At 39.0% G+C, this 17,148-nt stretch overlaps 1 protein-coding gene across 3 annotated transcripts in view; it reads left to right on the top strand.

Annotated features, from left to right (window-relative positions):
- The first annotated feature begins 510 nt into the window (after window positions 1-510).
- VWA5B1 (von Willebrand factor A domain containing 5B1) overlaps window positions 511-17,148 on the top strand; it is a 119,021-nt gene continuing 102,383 nt past the window's right edge. For 2 of the 3 annotated variants that reach the window (XM_051988363.1, XM_051988360.1), the window contains exon 1: window positions 512-673. The gene's annotated coding sequence lies outside the window, so the exon portion shown is untranslated. Of the gene's footprint in view, window positions 674-17,148 lie in introns of all 3 variants that reach the window. The other variant, XM_051988362.1, reaches the window with a different exon arrangement.

Below are 17,148 nucleotides of genomic sequence, written 5' to 3'. Positions count from 1 at the left end.
ACGAGGTGATGGGAGATGGGGGGGGCACCCAGAGGATGAGGAGGAGAGAGTTAATGTGATTCTAGTCTGGACCCTGGGAGGCCTGGGCCGCCGGGCAGGGGGTGGGTAAGCTAGACTGGAACTACGTCCACTCATATGAACAGCTAATGTGTGTGTGTATGTTGGTGGGGGGGTGTCATGTCTTGGAGGTATCCAGAGGCAGGATTACAGGTGAGGGACCCCCAGAGGATCCGTGTGACAAGCCCCGGTCTCCTCTCCTTTCTCTCACATTGATGGCAGCTGATGGTTTTCCATCAGAGCCAGGAGGAAATAAAGGTGTGAAAAGCCTTACTTAAGAGCCTAACAGAGAGGGGAAAGGCAGTGGGTTAGGGAAGGGAAGCAGGGTGGGGGTTGGGGGAGAGGGATGGAGAGGGTGATTGTCATGGTTACGTCTCTGACAAAACAAATGGCCCTGCTCTACAGCGGTCACCCAAACAGCTACCAAAAGATATGCATTCATCGGCAAGCTGGCTGCCAGTGGGGCAAGGGGCTGGGCAGGCTCTGGGTGACTGGGCGAAGGCAGAGCCCTTGCAGCAGGCGGGGCTCTCTCACAGCTGCAGGGGGGGGCGGGACAGAGGAACAGCCGCCACCAAGAACACTAGCAGGGACACATGTTGCTGCTGCTCAGGCCAAGGTAAGGCAAACTCCCGCCTGGCCCTGCCAGCCCCAGGCAGTGACAGCGGCTGGGAGAGGGGGGCTAGCCAGCCTTGCTACTGAGGCTAAGAGCCGGGGCCATGTAGGGCTCTCGCTCTCTCTCTCTCTCTCTCTCTCTCTCTCTCTCTCTCTCTCTCTCTTTCTCTCTCTCTCTCTCTCTTTCTCTCTCTCTCTCTCTCTCTCTCTCTCTCTCTCTCTCTCTCTCTCTCTCTCTCTCTCCTCCCTCCCTCTCCCTCCCTCCCTTCCCCTCCCTTTCTCTCTCTCTCTGTCTGTGTTTTCTTACCTCAATCTTTCCCTGCCTGTCTTCTCTCTCTCTCTTTTTTCCTCCCTCCCTCTCTCTCTGTCTTTCTCTCCCTGTCTTGTTCTCTTATTTCTTTTTCTACACCTCTCTGTTTCTCCCTCCACTTCCTTCTGTCTGTTTCTTTGATTCTCCCTCTTTCTCTCTCTGCACCTTCTCTGTTCCTTTGTTTCTCTGTTTCTCTCCTTTCCTGAACCACTCTCTCTGTTTCTATCTCCCCATCTCTTCTCTCTCCCTTTTCATCACTCCTCTTTTCTCCCTCCTCTCTTTTTTTCTCTTGCCCCCTCCCCTCATTCCTTCTTTCTCTCTCCCTCATCCTTCTTTCCTGTCTCTCCTCCTCCCCTCTTTATCTATCCCTTTAGGGCCCAAGGCAATTGGCAGCTTAGAAAACTCCCCTCCCCTGAATTGACAGTTAGCTCAGTCCTGCTTGCCCAGCCACTGTGGCCAGATTTTGATGCTTTCAGAAGCTGGCCAGCTGGGTGCTACTGACAGAATCCCATCTGACCCCCTCCTCTCCAAGGTAAGCTCAGAAGCTCTTGAACAGTAGGATATGGGGGGGGGGGGAGAGAAAGGATCAAGAGTGTGTGTTTGATTGAGGGGGGGGAATATGCATGCTGGGACTTGGCTTCTCAGTCTGTATGCAGCGTGTCTAGTTGCCACACAAAACCCCACCAAGTGTTACAATCCTGTCATAATATTTTTGTATCTACCAGCCCCAACTGTTCAGTACAGACAAGTCTCTTCCTCGACTCCAAAGCAGACAAGTGGTTTTTTCAGGCAGGGAAATCAGAAAACAGAGAATGTCAGAGCCGGAAAGGAAAGCTTGGAATATACAGTATCAGAGCTGGGGGGGAGTTTAGAATGCAGAATACCAGAATAGAGGTTGAGCAAAAAGGAACAGAATTTAGGATATCAAATGTTAGAACTGGATATAATCTAAGGGAAAAAATATTAAAACATAGTGTCAAAGCTAGAAGGCATCTTAAGTGATAGAATATTGCAATATAGAATGCCAGAGCTAGAAGGAAGTTTAGAACATTGAATGTCAGAGCTGGAAAAAATTGTAGACGTCATTTAGCCTAATCTCATCATTTGCAGTTAAAGGAACTGAGGCACAGAAAAGTTGTGGCTCATCCAAGATCACAAGGACCAGTCAGTCTTTCTTATTTCTCTTCTCCTCCCACCACCAACAAAGCAGGTATTTCTTGTAATCTCTGAAAATAAAATGAAAAAAAAATAGAGATAAATAATAGCATTGACAATGAATGATTTTTAATTAAATCTGTATTTCTTCTCTGGATCTCAGGTTTCTCTTCTGAATAAGGGGAACTGAATCTCTGAGTTTCTTCCAGTTGTCAATAGTCTGTGATTCTACTATGTTCTCTATGGTTATAGCATGATCCTTCCATTCTAAGACTTTGGAGTCTTCTCCCCCTCCCCAGTGCAGGTTTGACTCTTCCATGCTAATTAAGGTCTCTATTCTGGAAATCTTGAAAAACTAAAAGGTCGTGGTAAACTGGGGCAGCTAGGTGGTGCAGTGGATAGAGCACTAGCCCTGAATTCAGGAGAACCTGAGTTCAAATATGGTCTCAGACACTTAATACTCCCTAGCTATGTGACCCTGGACAAGTCACTTAACCCCAATTGCCTCCAGGGGGGGTAAGATTGTGGTAAACTCCTTGAGAAGAATTTTTTTTAAAAAATGGAAATTACTATTTTGCCTTTTTTTTTTTTTTTTTGGATTTTATGCTAGCCTGCCTTGATTCCCCTCTCCCCCAAACACCCATATAGGCTTGATTGACAAGAGAAACAGTCTTGAGTCTTGGAATTAGGTTGGGTTTTCGATTGGAGGCCTGGCTCTGACACTTACTAGTTCTGTCATCCTAGTCAAATAACCTGACCTCCGATTCACTTTCTACATCTGCAAAATGGGACTACAAGTAGTGGGTAAAAATTGATTCTGTAAAAAACTGTGATTTTGTAAAAAACATTTTTTAAACCTTAAAAAAAATTTTTTTTAAAGTGAGCTGTTATTATAATTACCCCACTTGGGAGGTCTCTATTTAGTCTCTTGCTAACAAAGCCTTGCTGATATCTTGCTGATGATCAACCTCTCCATCTGTTTGCCCAGTTATCATAATAATAACAATGACAGCTAGAATTTTATTAGGCACCTATTATGTGCCAGGCAGATATTATCTCATTTGATCCTTACCAAAATTCTAGGAAGCAGGTGCTATTGTTATCCTCATTTGACAATTGAGAAAACAGAAGCAAACAGAGCTTAAGTGACTTGCCCCAGGATCACACAAGTGGCAAGTGAGGAAGAATGGATTTGAACTCAAGTTTTCCTGACTACAGGCTTAGCACTGAGCCACTTAGGGGCCTCAAAACCTTCCCCTCTTAATTTATCTTCATTATCTTTTGTAAGTACCTAGATATTTACAAGTTATTTTCCACATTAGAATATAAGTTCCTTGAGGGCAGGAGCTATATCTGCCTGGGTCTTGTTTCTCCTTTTTTTGTATACTCAGTGTTAAGCAGAGTGCTTGGCACATAGTAATCATTTAAGAAATGCCAGTTGACTGACTGACTGACTTAATTCTGGGCCCTGGGATTTTGGTCAGGTTAGGAATGAAGCTTTTTTTGTCTATTATATGTTATCACCTTGGTATAACTGTTGTCAGGGCAATTGAATCAACAGGGATGGTAGTTCTAATTCTAGTTCTAGTTCTGCAGAGCAAATAGTCTCTTGAGAAGCTTAGTTCAGGAGGGCAACAGCAGAGAATGTAGGAAAAGACTTATTTCGGTTCATATCATATCACCCAGTTAGATTGTAAGCTCCATGAGGTCAGGGATTGGGTCTCATCTAAACTTTGAATCTCCCCAAGTCCCTAGTGCCCTGAACACAAATGTCAATAATAATCCACTTGGTGACACAATAGAGTACTAGATCTGGGAAACTGAACCTAGAGTTTAAATTCATCCGATATATTAATTCAGTGGCCCTGTACTTAACTTCTGTCTGCCTCAGTTTCCTCAACTTTAAAATGGCTTATAATAACAGTACTTGTCTCTCAAGATTGTTGTGAGGATATAATGAGACAAGATTTGTAAAGCAATTAGCAAATCTCAAAGTGCTATGCAAATGCTAACAATTATTATAAATGTTTGGATTTAAATTAAAAAGCAAACCAATATCCAGCTATGACTAAGATCTCAAGAGGAAGCCCAGTTATTAATTCATCCATGAAGTAGGCCAGTAAGCTGATATGTGATCTTAGACATTACCATAGAAAGAGAGAGATGACTATTCTATTGTCCTTTGTCCTGGTCAAATCATAGCTGGAATATTGTACTTTGTTCTGGGTGTCCCATCCTAGGAAGGCATTGATAAAATGAATCACACCCAGAAAAGTGCCAGGATGCTGGGGAAGACTGGAGAGAGAGGGATATAAGGGAACATCTGGTTCAAGGACATTTAGCATGGAGAAAAGAGAAGACTTAGAAGGTACAGAAGGAATAACAGTCTTTAAGGATTTGAAGGATTGTCTTGAGGAAGAGGGATTCTATAACACTACTTGGCACTAGGTGCAGAGGTAGATTTCCATCATGAGAAAACTTCTTGACAATTGTATGAGTCTCAAAGTGAAATGAGTTGACTCCCCACCCCATCTGCCAAATGGAATCTTTAAGGCAAAGTCCAAATGACTCTTTATGATCAATTATGAATACTGGTTAAGAAATAGAGGGTATAAGGTGCCTTCCAATTTTGATTTTCTGTGATTGTTCTCTGTTCTCTTCTTCCTCTTCAATAAAATGAAAATAATGAAATCAATGAGCCTTAGGACCAATCCTGATTCTGAAGTGGAGGATTTGTATGACTTTTGTCAAGGAGGTTACTCTCTATGGGCCTCAGTTCCCTCACCTGCTAAATGAGAGAGTTGGATTAGCTGACCTTCTTTCCCACTTTCAATGAGGAAGATGGATCTGATCACTTCTAGGTTCCTTACAGCTCAAATTTATCTTATGCTTCTGTATTACTTTCAAGGTCCAGCTCTAGATCTCATAGAATTAACCCCCCTTTGATAGCAAAATCCATCAAAGGAAAAGAAGTCTGATCCCCACCAACCTCACCTTCCTGAAAATTAGAGAATTGGGATCAGAGCTCTCTCCCTTCTCTCTCCAACTCTTCTCTGGGAGTTACTGCTAATGGTTTCCTTGCTTTCTTACTGTTCAGGCACTAAGTTCTGACTTTCTGCTGATCTATCAGCAGATTTTTTTTTTGTTCAGTCAACATGTCATTAGAGACAGCTGGACTTATTGCAGAGACTGGGGAGGAAATGTAGAAACAGAGAGCTCAATCTGTAGTTGGGGGAAGGAAGAGGTGTGCTGGGAACTGGGGGTCTGGATGTCAGGTGGTCTCCAGAGGACTGCATCTATAGGCAAGGTGATTGAAGTAAAAGATGTTAGCCACTGGGAAACTATAGAGTTCTTGGTCATTGGTATTCCTGGATGACTCATCTACTTTTTTGGAAATTGAATTTTCAGTGCTCTAAGTCACTATTGATCAGAGAAATGCAAATTAAGACAACTCTGGGGTACTACTACACACCTGTCAGATTGACTAAGATGTCAGGAAAAGATAATGATAAATGTTGGAGGTTATGTGGGAAAACTGGGACACTAATACATTGTTGGTGGAATTGTGAATGGAGCCAGCCATTCTGGAGAGAGATTTGGAACTATGCTCAAAAAGTTATCAAACTGTGCATACCCTTTGATCCAGCAATATCTCTACTGAGTCTGTATCCCAAAGACATAGGGATATCTATTGCTTAGATAGATAAAGAAGGGGAAAAGGGACCTGTATGTAACACAAATGTTTGTGGCAGCCCTTTTTGTAGTGGCCAGAAACTGGAAATTGAACGGATGCCCATCAGTTGGAGAATGGCTGAATAAATTGCGGTATATAGATGTTATAGAATGTTATTGTTCTATAAGAAGTGATCAGCGTGATGATTTACTTACAGGAACTGATTTTGAATAAAGTGAGTAGAACTAGGAGATCATTGTACATGGCAACAGCAATATTATGTGATGACCAATTCTGGTGGACGTGGCTCTTTTCAACAATCTGATGATTCAGATCAGTTCCAATGGTCTTGTGATAGAGAGAGCCATTTATGCCCAGAGAGAGAGGACTATGGAAACTGAGTGTGGACCATAACATAGCATTTTCACTCTTTTTGTTGTTGCTTACTTGCATTTTATTTTTCTCATTTTTTTTCCCTTTTTGATCTGATTTTTCTTGTGCAGCAAGAAACTATAAATATGTATGCATATATTGATTTAACATATATTTTTATCATGTTTAACATATATTGGATTACTTGCCATCTAGGGGAGAGGATTGGAGGCAGGTGAGGGAAATTGGAATGCAAAGTTTTGCAAGGGTCAATGTTGAAAAATTATACATGCATATGTTTTGAAAATTAAAAAGCTTTAATAAAAAATAAATTTAAAAAAGAAAATTGAATTTTCCCTACAGCCTCAATCTCCTAAAAAACATAGCATAAAGTTATAGGAAACACTTTTGGACATAGTGAATGATGGTAAAGTATCAAAAACATAGCCAGGACACTTCTCTGTTATTTTTTTCTAAAACTTTTTATTTTCAAGATATATGCACGGATAATTTGACAACATTGACTCTTGCATAGCTTTGTGTTTCAGATTTTTTCCTCTCCTTCTCCCCATCCTCTCCCCTAGATGGCAAACAATCCAATATATGTTAAACATGTTAAAATATATGTTAAATCCAATATGTATGAACATATTTATACAATTCTCTTGCTGCACAAGAAAAATCAGATCAAAAAGGAAAGAAAATGAGTAAGAAAACAAAATGCAGGTGAACAACAACAAAAAGAGTGAAAATGTTATGTTGTTTGTCCACATTCAGTTCCTACAGTCCTCTTTCTGGGTGTACATGGTCTCTTTATCACAAGATCATTGGAACTGGCATCAATCATCTCATTGCTGGAAAAGGACTCTTCTTTTCAAAAGAGTTAAAATCTTAGTTCTATCATTTGCTAGCAATGTGACTTTGGACTGGTCATCTAATCTCTTTGGGCCTCAGCTAAGACATTGGGACTAGATGATCTCTGAAATATATTCTCAGTCTAATCCTAAAATCCTGGGAATCAGGAGACCTGGGTTTTAGTAGTGATTACCACTAAATATCTGTATGTGTTTGGACAGGTGATTTCATCTTAGGCTAGACGAGTCATCTTCCTGGCAATATTTCTTTATTATGGCCCAAGTTGCTATTTGTTTCCAATTCTTGAATTCTAAGAGTAAGTGCTCAAATGGAGTCAAAAAGCCGTGAATGAATGAATTTAAAAAGCACTTTAGCAAGCACTTAATTTACCATGTGCTGTCAGGGATACAACTAGAAAAGTGAGTCAATCCCCGCTTTCAGCTATTCAGAAAGAACACTTATAAGAGAACAGGTTATAGAGGGGATGGCAATGCTAGAGTTCTGGAGGGCATATCAATAGGGATGTCTTTTTTCCTAAGCTAATATCAAATCACGAATGACCAATTTGTCTACAAAGTGTTTTCCCTTTGCCTTCTTCCAGTAGAACAAATCTTCCTTCAGGGGAAAATTGCTTTTCTCTATCTTAATGTCCTCATCACTGAACACATAGTTTTATCCATGGCAGGTTTTAAAACCAATGTTTGTTGGGCTAGATTAGATTGGATTGAATCTGGATGTTCAATTAGTTCTGAATTGAGGGGCCTCTTCTCATATAATTCACTTTCTCCCTCTTCTCAACAGGAAAAGCATGAGAACCTTTGTCACTTGTTTGAGGAAATGTATTAAAAGTATAACTATAGCTATATTCTACTAGCTGGGCCTAATAATCTTGTCCAAAAAGGAAATATATTTAATGAGGAATAATCTGTTCTTACTGAAGCTCTGCTATGTTTTTTGATCACTGCATTTTTTTTTCCAAATTCACAAACCATCCCGGTAATAATATAATTCAAGGATTTTCCCTGGAATTCAATTCAGTTCAACAAACCTCCATTAAGAGTCCACTCCTTTCCACATATGCAAAAATGTTTATAGCAGCAATCTTTGTAGTGGCAAGGAACTGGAAATTGAGTGGATGTCCAGCAATTGGAATAGCTGAATATAATGGTATATGAATATAATGGAATATTACTGTTCTATAAGAAATGGTCAGCAGGATGATTTCAGAAAAGCCTGGAAAGACAGGATGCTGAGTGAAGTGAGCAGAACCAAGAGAAACATTGTACACAGTAACTCCAAGATTATGTGATGATTGACTCTTTTCAACAATGAGTTGATGCAAGGCAATTCCAGTGGTTTTGAGATAGAAAGTGCCATTCACCTCCAGAAAAGGAAAGAAACTATGGAGACTAAATGTAAATCAAAGCATAATATTTTCACCTTTTTGTTGTGGTGATTGTTTGTTGGTTTGGCTTGGTTTTTTCCTTAAGTTTTTTTTCTTTTTTGATTTGATTTTTCTTGTACAGCATGACCAATAGAGAAATATATTTAGAGGAATTGAACATGTTTAACCTAAATCAGATTGCTTGCTATCTTGCGGAGAGAGAAGGGGGGGAAAGAAAGAGGAAATTGTGGAACACAAAGTTTTGTAAGAATGAATTTTGAAAACTATATGCCATGTATTTGTAAAAATAAAAAACGGGTCTACTCCTTGTAAGATATTATGTTGGGCTCTGAAGATCCAAAGGCAAAAAAGGAAATGACCCCTGTTTTCAAGAAACTTATTTTCTAATGAGAGACACAACATAGACACAGATAAGAAAATATAAGGTTACTTGAGGACAAAGGGAATTAGGAAAGATTTCACAGAAGTGTCATCTGAGCTTCCTGAAAGAGAAGCTTAATGTTTAAGAGACAAAGATGAGGAGAGAGTGAATTCTAAAAATGCCTCCTGTGCCATGAAAAGGCACATAGATGAAACATAGAATGTTGAATCTAGGGCCAAAGTAAGATTTTGATAGGAAAACAGAGTTTATAAAAGGTGATTATGGAATAAATTCCAAAAAATAAGTTGAAATCAGATTGTGAGGACTTGAAACTTGTTGATGAAAAGTTTGAGTTATATACTGAAAGTAACAATGAGCCAAGTCTGAAGGCCTGTTTTCTTTCATTTTTGGTAAACTGGGACATTTGTTCTGCTTCAATCCACTGGCATCTTTCCCATTATTCAAGAACTTTGATTACTGACAGCAGTTCAATTATATCACATGTACCAATATGTTTAATTCATCTGGGTCAGTTGAACCCATCAAGAGAAGTGTGAGGTGCTCTCTTACTATTCATTACATCTCCAAGCTGTGGCACAGGGGATAGAGCACTGGGTCTGAAATTAGGAAGATCTGAATTCAAATCCAGCCTCAGATATTTACTAGCTATCTGATTTTGGGAAAAGACACTTCACTTCTGCCTGCCTCAGTTTCCACAACTATAAAATGGAGAGTAATAACAGCAGCTACCTCCTGTTGTCAGGATCAAAATAGATATTTGTTAAGTGCTTAGCACAGTGCCTGGCACACAGTAGGTAATATAGAAATAATTATTCTCTTGTCCCCTTTCCTCCCACTTCTTCAGAATTAAATTTCTAAAAGCTTCCTATCTTTCCCATTCTGACTTATCATCTAAAATTTGAGTTCATGGAATACTTCCTATCCTCCCTATTCTTTGCAATTGGCTCTTCCTAATTGTAGGGTAAACAACAGACCACAACACCACAGATTTTAAGATGGGGTATTCACTTCCACCAAACAAGGGTTCCCAGCATTTGCATGGCAGTGATTGGAAAATCAGTTCCAGAGAAGTTTTCTTCATTACTTCTTCTTTTGAAGAATGAAGTTATTTCTGAAGCAAATAATTTCTTTTTAGCAGCTCCTCTTTTGGCAGAGTTCCAGCGATGTCTGGACCAAAACCCTCCCATCATTACTATATTGTGACTCTGTTCAAGTTTGTGTTCTGTTTCTTAAACTTTTCATCTATTTCTTCTTTCTATCCAAATGCTTTGTAAATAGTAACAAAATGGCTTCCATTCCTGCCTCCCTTGATCTTCACTTAAATGCCCTCCATCAAGCTCATACTTTTTAATTCTAGGGTTCCTAGGAACAGTATGTATACACACACACACACACACACACACACACACACACACACACAAAATATACCTCTGTTTTTCATCCTCACTCTTTTGACTATCTTCCTTTTTAAACAAGGTATATCCACGCAGAGTCAACATTTCTATCATGGGCTTCATCCTGCAAAGTAATACCTGTGAGGTCAAATCTACCCCATTTAATGAGGCTCTCTCTTTTACTTGAAATTTTTTTTTTACCTATGCTTTGTATATTTGTATACAGAGTATCCTCAAAGTGTTAGTGCAAGTGATTAGAGATTAAAACATCTGAAGACTTTTAGAATTTTCTGTATAGCCAGAAGAAACTATAGATTTTATTTCTTTCTTAGATTTTATGTCCTATGAATTTCTGGGCATCCTGACTGCTGTTCTTCCTATCTTTTAATTACTCTCACTTCACATGGTAAACACATATTATATAGCATGGCAATAACATGACAATTTTCAATCTCCCCTTCATTTTAAAATTTCTATCATTTGGATTTGCAGACAAATACTTAAAAAAAAAATCAGTCTTTGTCCATGGACAAGGTCACACTTTATCCCTGTCCATGGTCCTATCATTCCTACATTTTGAGGTATAGTCAAGAAATCTAAAAGCTATTTGAAGATATTTTTAAACAAGATTATTTGGTCTAACCTCCATATTTTAGAGATGATACTGAAATGCATCAGACTCATTGCTTCCATGTCCTGTCCTTTCTCTTCTTTCTCAATTCCTGGAAATCTACTTTGTAACGTTATCAATGAATTCAAATTGCTCTCACCAAACACCAAAGTTACCAAAACCTCATTGACAAGTGGCAATCCAATGATTTTTTTTTTGATTGTCTATATCCTTCTTACCCAATTTTCACTGTGAAATACCCTACCTTCATTAATGCCCTCTCCAGAAAGTTTCATGAATCTGCTCTTTCAGTTCTCTTACCAGCCAGGTGTGGTATACTGCATTGAATGCAACACTAGAGTCAGGAAGAGCTGAGTTCAAAATCAGCATCAGGTGCTTACTAGCTATGTGACTCTGGGCAAATCACTTTTTGTCTGCCTCAGTTTTCCTCATTTGTAAAAGGAGGACAATAATAGCACCTACCTCCCAAGATTGTTGTCAGAATTAGATGAGATATTATTTGCAAATTTACTTTGCAAATGTTAAACTACTCTAAATGCTAGTTAATAATGTTATCATTGCTTACCTGACTACTACTTCTAAGATTCCTTTTGCTAGATCATCCATATTTAATTCCCTAACTCTGGATGTTCTTTAAAGCTCTTCTGGGTTTTTTTTTTTCATCTTGCTATGCTCTTTCTAGATAATTTCAACAACTCCTGTGGGTTCAACTGTCATTGATTTCTTCCAGACCTATATATACAGCTCTAATTTCTTTTTCAGTCTCTACTGACTGCCTACTGGAATTTCCAGTTGAATGTTAGGTGTCTAGAAATCAACCTGTCTGAAATAGAACTCTTTATCTTTTATTCTAACCCACCCCTCTTCTTAACTTCCCTATTTCTGTTGAGGCCACTGGTGCACATATAATCCCTGTGATTCACATCTTCAAGACTCATTGTTCCTCTCCTATTGCCAATTACTTGTCAAATCTTAATTCTACTTGAAGATAATTCTCCTTGTTAGGAAATTTTTCCTGATCTCAACACACTTTGGAATCTCCACTCATTGCTCTCGAATCTGCCCTCTAAATAGAACTAATCTAAATTCTAAACAGAATAAGTCTAGCACTTCTTCCATTTGACAGCCCTTCAGATACTTGAAAAGAACTATTCTGCTCCTCATGAGACTTCTCCAGGATTATGTTAGCAATAATGTCCCTTTTAAAGCTTCTCTTTTCAAGGCTAAACCTTCCTAGTTCTTTCAACTAATTCTCTTAAGATGTTGACTCAAGACCCTTATGATCTTTCTCTATTCACTCTCCTATTGTCAACATCCTTCCTAAACAATGGAACCCAGAACTGAGCAGTTAGTCAACAAGAATTTATTTAAGTCCTTACTGTGGGCTCAACACTGAGCTAAGTACAAGGGATAAAAAAAAGATGAAAACAAGATCTTGGCAAATAAATGTTTTCACAAGATGTTCTACATCTTGTGCCTAGAAAGCACTAGGTATGGGGGAGAAGGGGGAGATAATGGAAGAGACTACTTACAGAAAGTGAGATTTTTGAGCTAAGACTTGAAAGAGACTGGGGAAACCAGGAGACAGAGGGGAAAAGAGGGTCTTGGGGGATGGGCCAGTAGAAAAAGCTGAGATGGAATCCCGAGATGGAGTGTTGTGTTCAAGGAATACCATGAAGACCAGTAACGGTAAATTGTGGAAATATATGAAGAGATGTAGAACAGAAAAGGACTGGAGGTAGGAAGAGACCCTGACAAAGGATTTTACATTTGATCCTAGAGGTCATGGGGCTTAGTAAATATGAAGTAGACATAGTCAGGCTTGCTTTTTAGGGAAATTGCCTTGGCAGTTAGCTGAGTGAGGGATTGAAGAGATTTGAGATAGATGTGATGAGGGTCTGCACCAGCCTTTGTGTGAGAAGAGAGAAGAGACATTTTAAAGACAGAAACAAAAAGACAACAGCATTTTGGATATGTGGGATGAGAGGGAAGGGTCAAGAATGACACTGATATTTAAGGCTTGGGTGATTGGAAGAAAGGGCCCTCAACAATAATGATAAGGAAGTAGGGAAGACAGGAGGCTCTGGGGATAGAAAGGCAGAAAAGGGAAGAAAATAATTTTTGTTTTGAATATGTTAAGTTTGAGAGACCTACAAAGCAGTTGGGAATGCAAAATAACAGCACAGAAGAGAGGGGTATATATATTTGGGAATCTTTTGCCTACAGACCATAGATGAAAAAATGTGAGCTAATGAGATTATCAATCAAAAGTATGGGGGTGATGTAATATGATTTTGTGGTCCTCCGAGTTTAGGGGGGGCTTCTGTTGTGGCAATCTATCTGATTCCAAAGTTCTCTGGATTTGCCCACACACACACACACATACCCCCAACCTAAGAATGCTACTGTTCTGACAATCTGCCTGATTCTGGAGACCACTCCTCAATTCATTGCTGATTGGTAATCTGGTCAACAAGAACCAAATTTCAAAGAGAGACCACTCCATCAAACTATGAGCCATAGAATTAGCATGTCTATGATTGAAAGCTGGATAAATGTCTCTCCGTAGCTGGATTCTCTTAGAAACTCAAGCCAGCTTTTGTAATGGAGTTACAATTAAAATAAACTCTGCCCCTTAACTAAGAGATGGGTTCAAGCCTGCAACTTCTTTTAAAACACTTCGTGACACCAGTCTGGGACCCCAAACTTCTGGGGGTCCCCTTTCCCAACCTCAACAGAGTTGGAGAAGGAAAAAGGGCCCACAATAGACCCTTGGAGTCTACCCATGATTAAGAAGTGTTATCTAGAGGATGATCCAGCAAAGGAAACTAAAGGTAGACAGGTTAGGAAGAGAAAGAAGAGAACAATTTCATAACTGTTTAGAAGAGAGTTTCCAGAAGGAGGAGGATGCTAGAGGGAGAATGTCAAATGCTGCAGAGAAAATGCTTTTTTTATCAAAAAGGATGAGGATAGAGAAAAAGTCTTTGGATTTTGTCAGTCAAGAAATCACTGGTAACTTTGGAGAGAGCAGTTTCAGGTGAATCATGAAGTTTGGAGCCCATATTTCAGAGGTTTTAGAAGTGAGAGGAGAGGAACTTGAGGCAACTAGAGTAGAAAACTTTCTCAAGGAAGTTTAGCAGAAAAGAAAAGAGTTACAGAAAGATTTGTTGGCAGGGTTGTTAGGATCTAGTGAGAGGAGGAGAATGAATATAAAACACGTTATTTTAAATATATATATATCCCCTAATTACATGGTAAAACAATTTTTGACTTTTTTTTGTTTTGAGTTCTAAATTCTATTTTCCCCTCCCCTCTGAGATAGTAAAGCAATCTGATATAGATTATACATAGAACACGTTATTCTTGACATAGTTGGACCAAGGCAGAATTTAGTTCCTGATACCTGAAATCTATGCCTCTCATAAATATCAGTTTCCTTGATTGCCACATCATAGTGTGGCATACAATCCATTCAAACTCCCAGATAGTTTCCAGACACACTGCTGTCTAACTAGCCATATCCCTACCATCTTTACTCGTGAAGCTGATTTTTTGAACCCAAGTGTAAGATTGTACTTGAAAATATGTCTTATATACATAGCTTATTTGTTTGTTTGTTTTTAGAAAAAAAAACAGTTGTTATATTAATTTACCAGCATATCGCTACTTTCAAGTTTTATTTATGGTGGCTCAGCAGTCATATCTACCAGTTCTTTCAGGACCCAAGCGTGTAATTTATCTGAGCCAGGTGAACTTGTTAAGAGCAGTTAGATTTTTCTCTTACAGGCTACCCCAATATATTTTTGAATAAGGGAATGACAAAATCAGATTTTGACTTTAGAAATATCAATTTGGCAGCTATGGGTATATATTGAAAAGGGGAAAGACGGGACACAGGAAGACCAATTTGGAAGCTATTGTAGTAGTCCAGGTGAGAAATGCTGAGAGCCTGAAATAACAAAGACTGTGTAAATGGAAAGAAAGGGGTGAGCAGTTTTGTTGAAGGTAGTAACCACAAGAATTTGCAACTGAGTGAATATGGTGATAAAAGGGAGAAGGAAGAATAGAGGTTGATTCCAAGATTGCAAACCTAAGTGATTGGAAAAAGAGTCTTAAGTATGAATCATAGATTTAGAGTGAGAGGGGACCTTAAAGGCCAACAAGTCCAATGGTTTTCCTCATTCACAGATGAGGAAACAGAGGCCTAGGAAGGCCTAAGATCACATAACTATTAAGTAATTTAAAGTGAGATTTAAACTCAGATCTTCCCAACTTACAGTCCATTGCCCTAGAACACATGTCCTCTAGAGATAAGGATGGATTGGGAAGGAAATATAGAAAGCTCTTTTATTTTGTGTTTATCTTGAGATACTTATGAGTCATTCAGATAGAGCTATATAGCCAGTCAATTGATAATTCAAGACTGGAGCTTATGAGAAATATTAAGCCTGGACGTGGGGATTTTTATGTCATCTGCAAAGAGAACAATTGACCTTGTAGTTGCTGATGAGGTCATCAAAGGAGAAAGAAATGGGTTTAGGACAGAATTTTGAAAAGAGATCATAATTAGTGGGTTGGAGAAGGATAATTGATGATCTAGCAGAGGAGATTCAGAAGGAGCATCCAGAGAGCTAGCTAAGAGAACTAAGGAAGAATGGTGTCATGGGAGCCAAAGGAAGATTATACAGAACATGTGGTAGAAGGTGACCTATATAGCATTCCAAGCTGTGGAAGAGACAAATGGAAGTAACACTGAGAAAGAGCCATCATTTATAGCTCTCAATCATTGACAACCTTAGAAGTAAGCATTAATTAAGCACCTACTAGGTACCAGGCATTATGCAGATTGTTTTTCAAATATTATCTCATTTGATCCTCACAACTATTTTAGGAAATAGAATGTTATTATTATCTCTGTTTTTATAGCTGAGGAAAGTGAGGAATACAAAGATTTAAGTAATTTGCCCTGGAGCATAAAAACATTAAGAATCTAAAGTTGACTCAGACCCAGTAGTCCATCTATTGGGCCACCAAACTGCTGCTACTTTAATGAGGGCAGGGAGCTTTTTTGAGAGCAATTATAGCAGTATGCACAGGGAGCCTCTTTCAAAATTAGGAAGGCCTGATTTGGGTCCTGACTCTGACACATAGTGGTTATGCAATCCTGGGTAAATGAGGCACCCCTTTGGTAGTCCCCATGTTAGCTCTTCAACATAAATGTCACAGTCTGAGTAAAATGAAATAAAACTTTGGAGAGAGCCATTTCATTCCAGTGACAGAGTCAGACTCCATATTGCAAGAGATGGAGAAGTGAGTGAGAGGGAAGGCAATGGAAGGAAGGCAACAAGGGTACACAGTCCTTTCTAGACAATTGGCAGAAAGGGAAGAATAGAGGGCAAGCTTGAAAAGGATATCAAAGTCGAGGAGTTTAAGCTCTTTAGTTTTTAAAGGATGCAGAAGACCAAGGTATGTATGAAAGTGATAGGGAAGCTGCTAAAGAGTGATAGAAAATAAGAGAGAGGGAAGAATTGAGAGGAAAGCTTCCTGGAGTTGTGGGGGAAAGTAAATCAGTCAACAAGATCTTATTATGCTTTACTTCGTACCAGACACTGGGCTTTGTGCTGGTGATTCAAAGAGAAGCAAAAACAGACCTGCTCCCTGGAAGCTCACATTCTAACAGAAGAATCAACATGTAAGTGATGAGGTATATACAGAGTACACAGAATATGGAAGATAATTTCAAAGAGGAAAGGATCAACAGGAGTCAGGGTTCAGTGGGAGAGAGATCAGGAAAAGTCTCCTTCAGAAAGTAGCATTTGAATTGAGTCTTGATGGAAGTCAAAAGTGCTAAGAGAAATGAGCGTAGGAAAAGTCAGTCTGGAGATAGTTTCTTGCGAGAGAAACAGCAAGGAGGACCACTATCACTGCATCTCAGTGTGCATGAAAGAGATTATAGTATAAGACAACTGGCAAGATAGGAAAGGGATATAAATAAGCTTTAAAAACTTTGGGAAGAGCTTTTTTAAAAAAAGAGCTTTAAAACCCTCCAAAATTTAAAATTGGCCTTGGAAATAATAGGAAGTTACTAAATTCATTGATTAAAATCCCTGATTTAATTGATTAATTTAATTGATTTAATCCCTGATTAAAAGGGAATGATGTGGTTAGACTTGGATTTTTAAAAATATTTTTATTGATTTGCCTAAATATTTTCCAATTATACTTTTTAAAAATTAACATTCATTTTTCAAATTTTTGAGTTGCAAATTCTCTCTATTTCTCTCTCTCCTGATCCTTACCTC

This window comes from Antechinus flavipes, chromosome 3 (genome assembly GCF_016432865.1).
Source record: "Antechinus flavipes isolate AdamAnt ecotype Samford, QLD, Australia chromosome 3, AdamAnt_v2, whole genome shotgun sequence".
In the NCBI taxonomy this organism is placed as follows: domain Eukaryota; kingdom Metazoa; phylum Chordata; class Mammalia; order Dasyuromorphia; family Dasyuridae; genus Antechinus; species Antechinus flavipes.
This window is presented reverse-complemented; position numbering and strand designations above follow the sequence as displayed.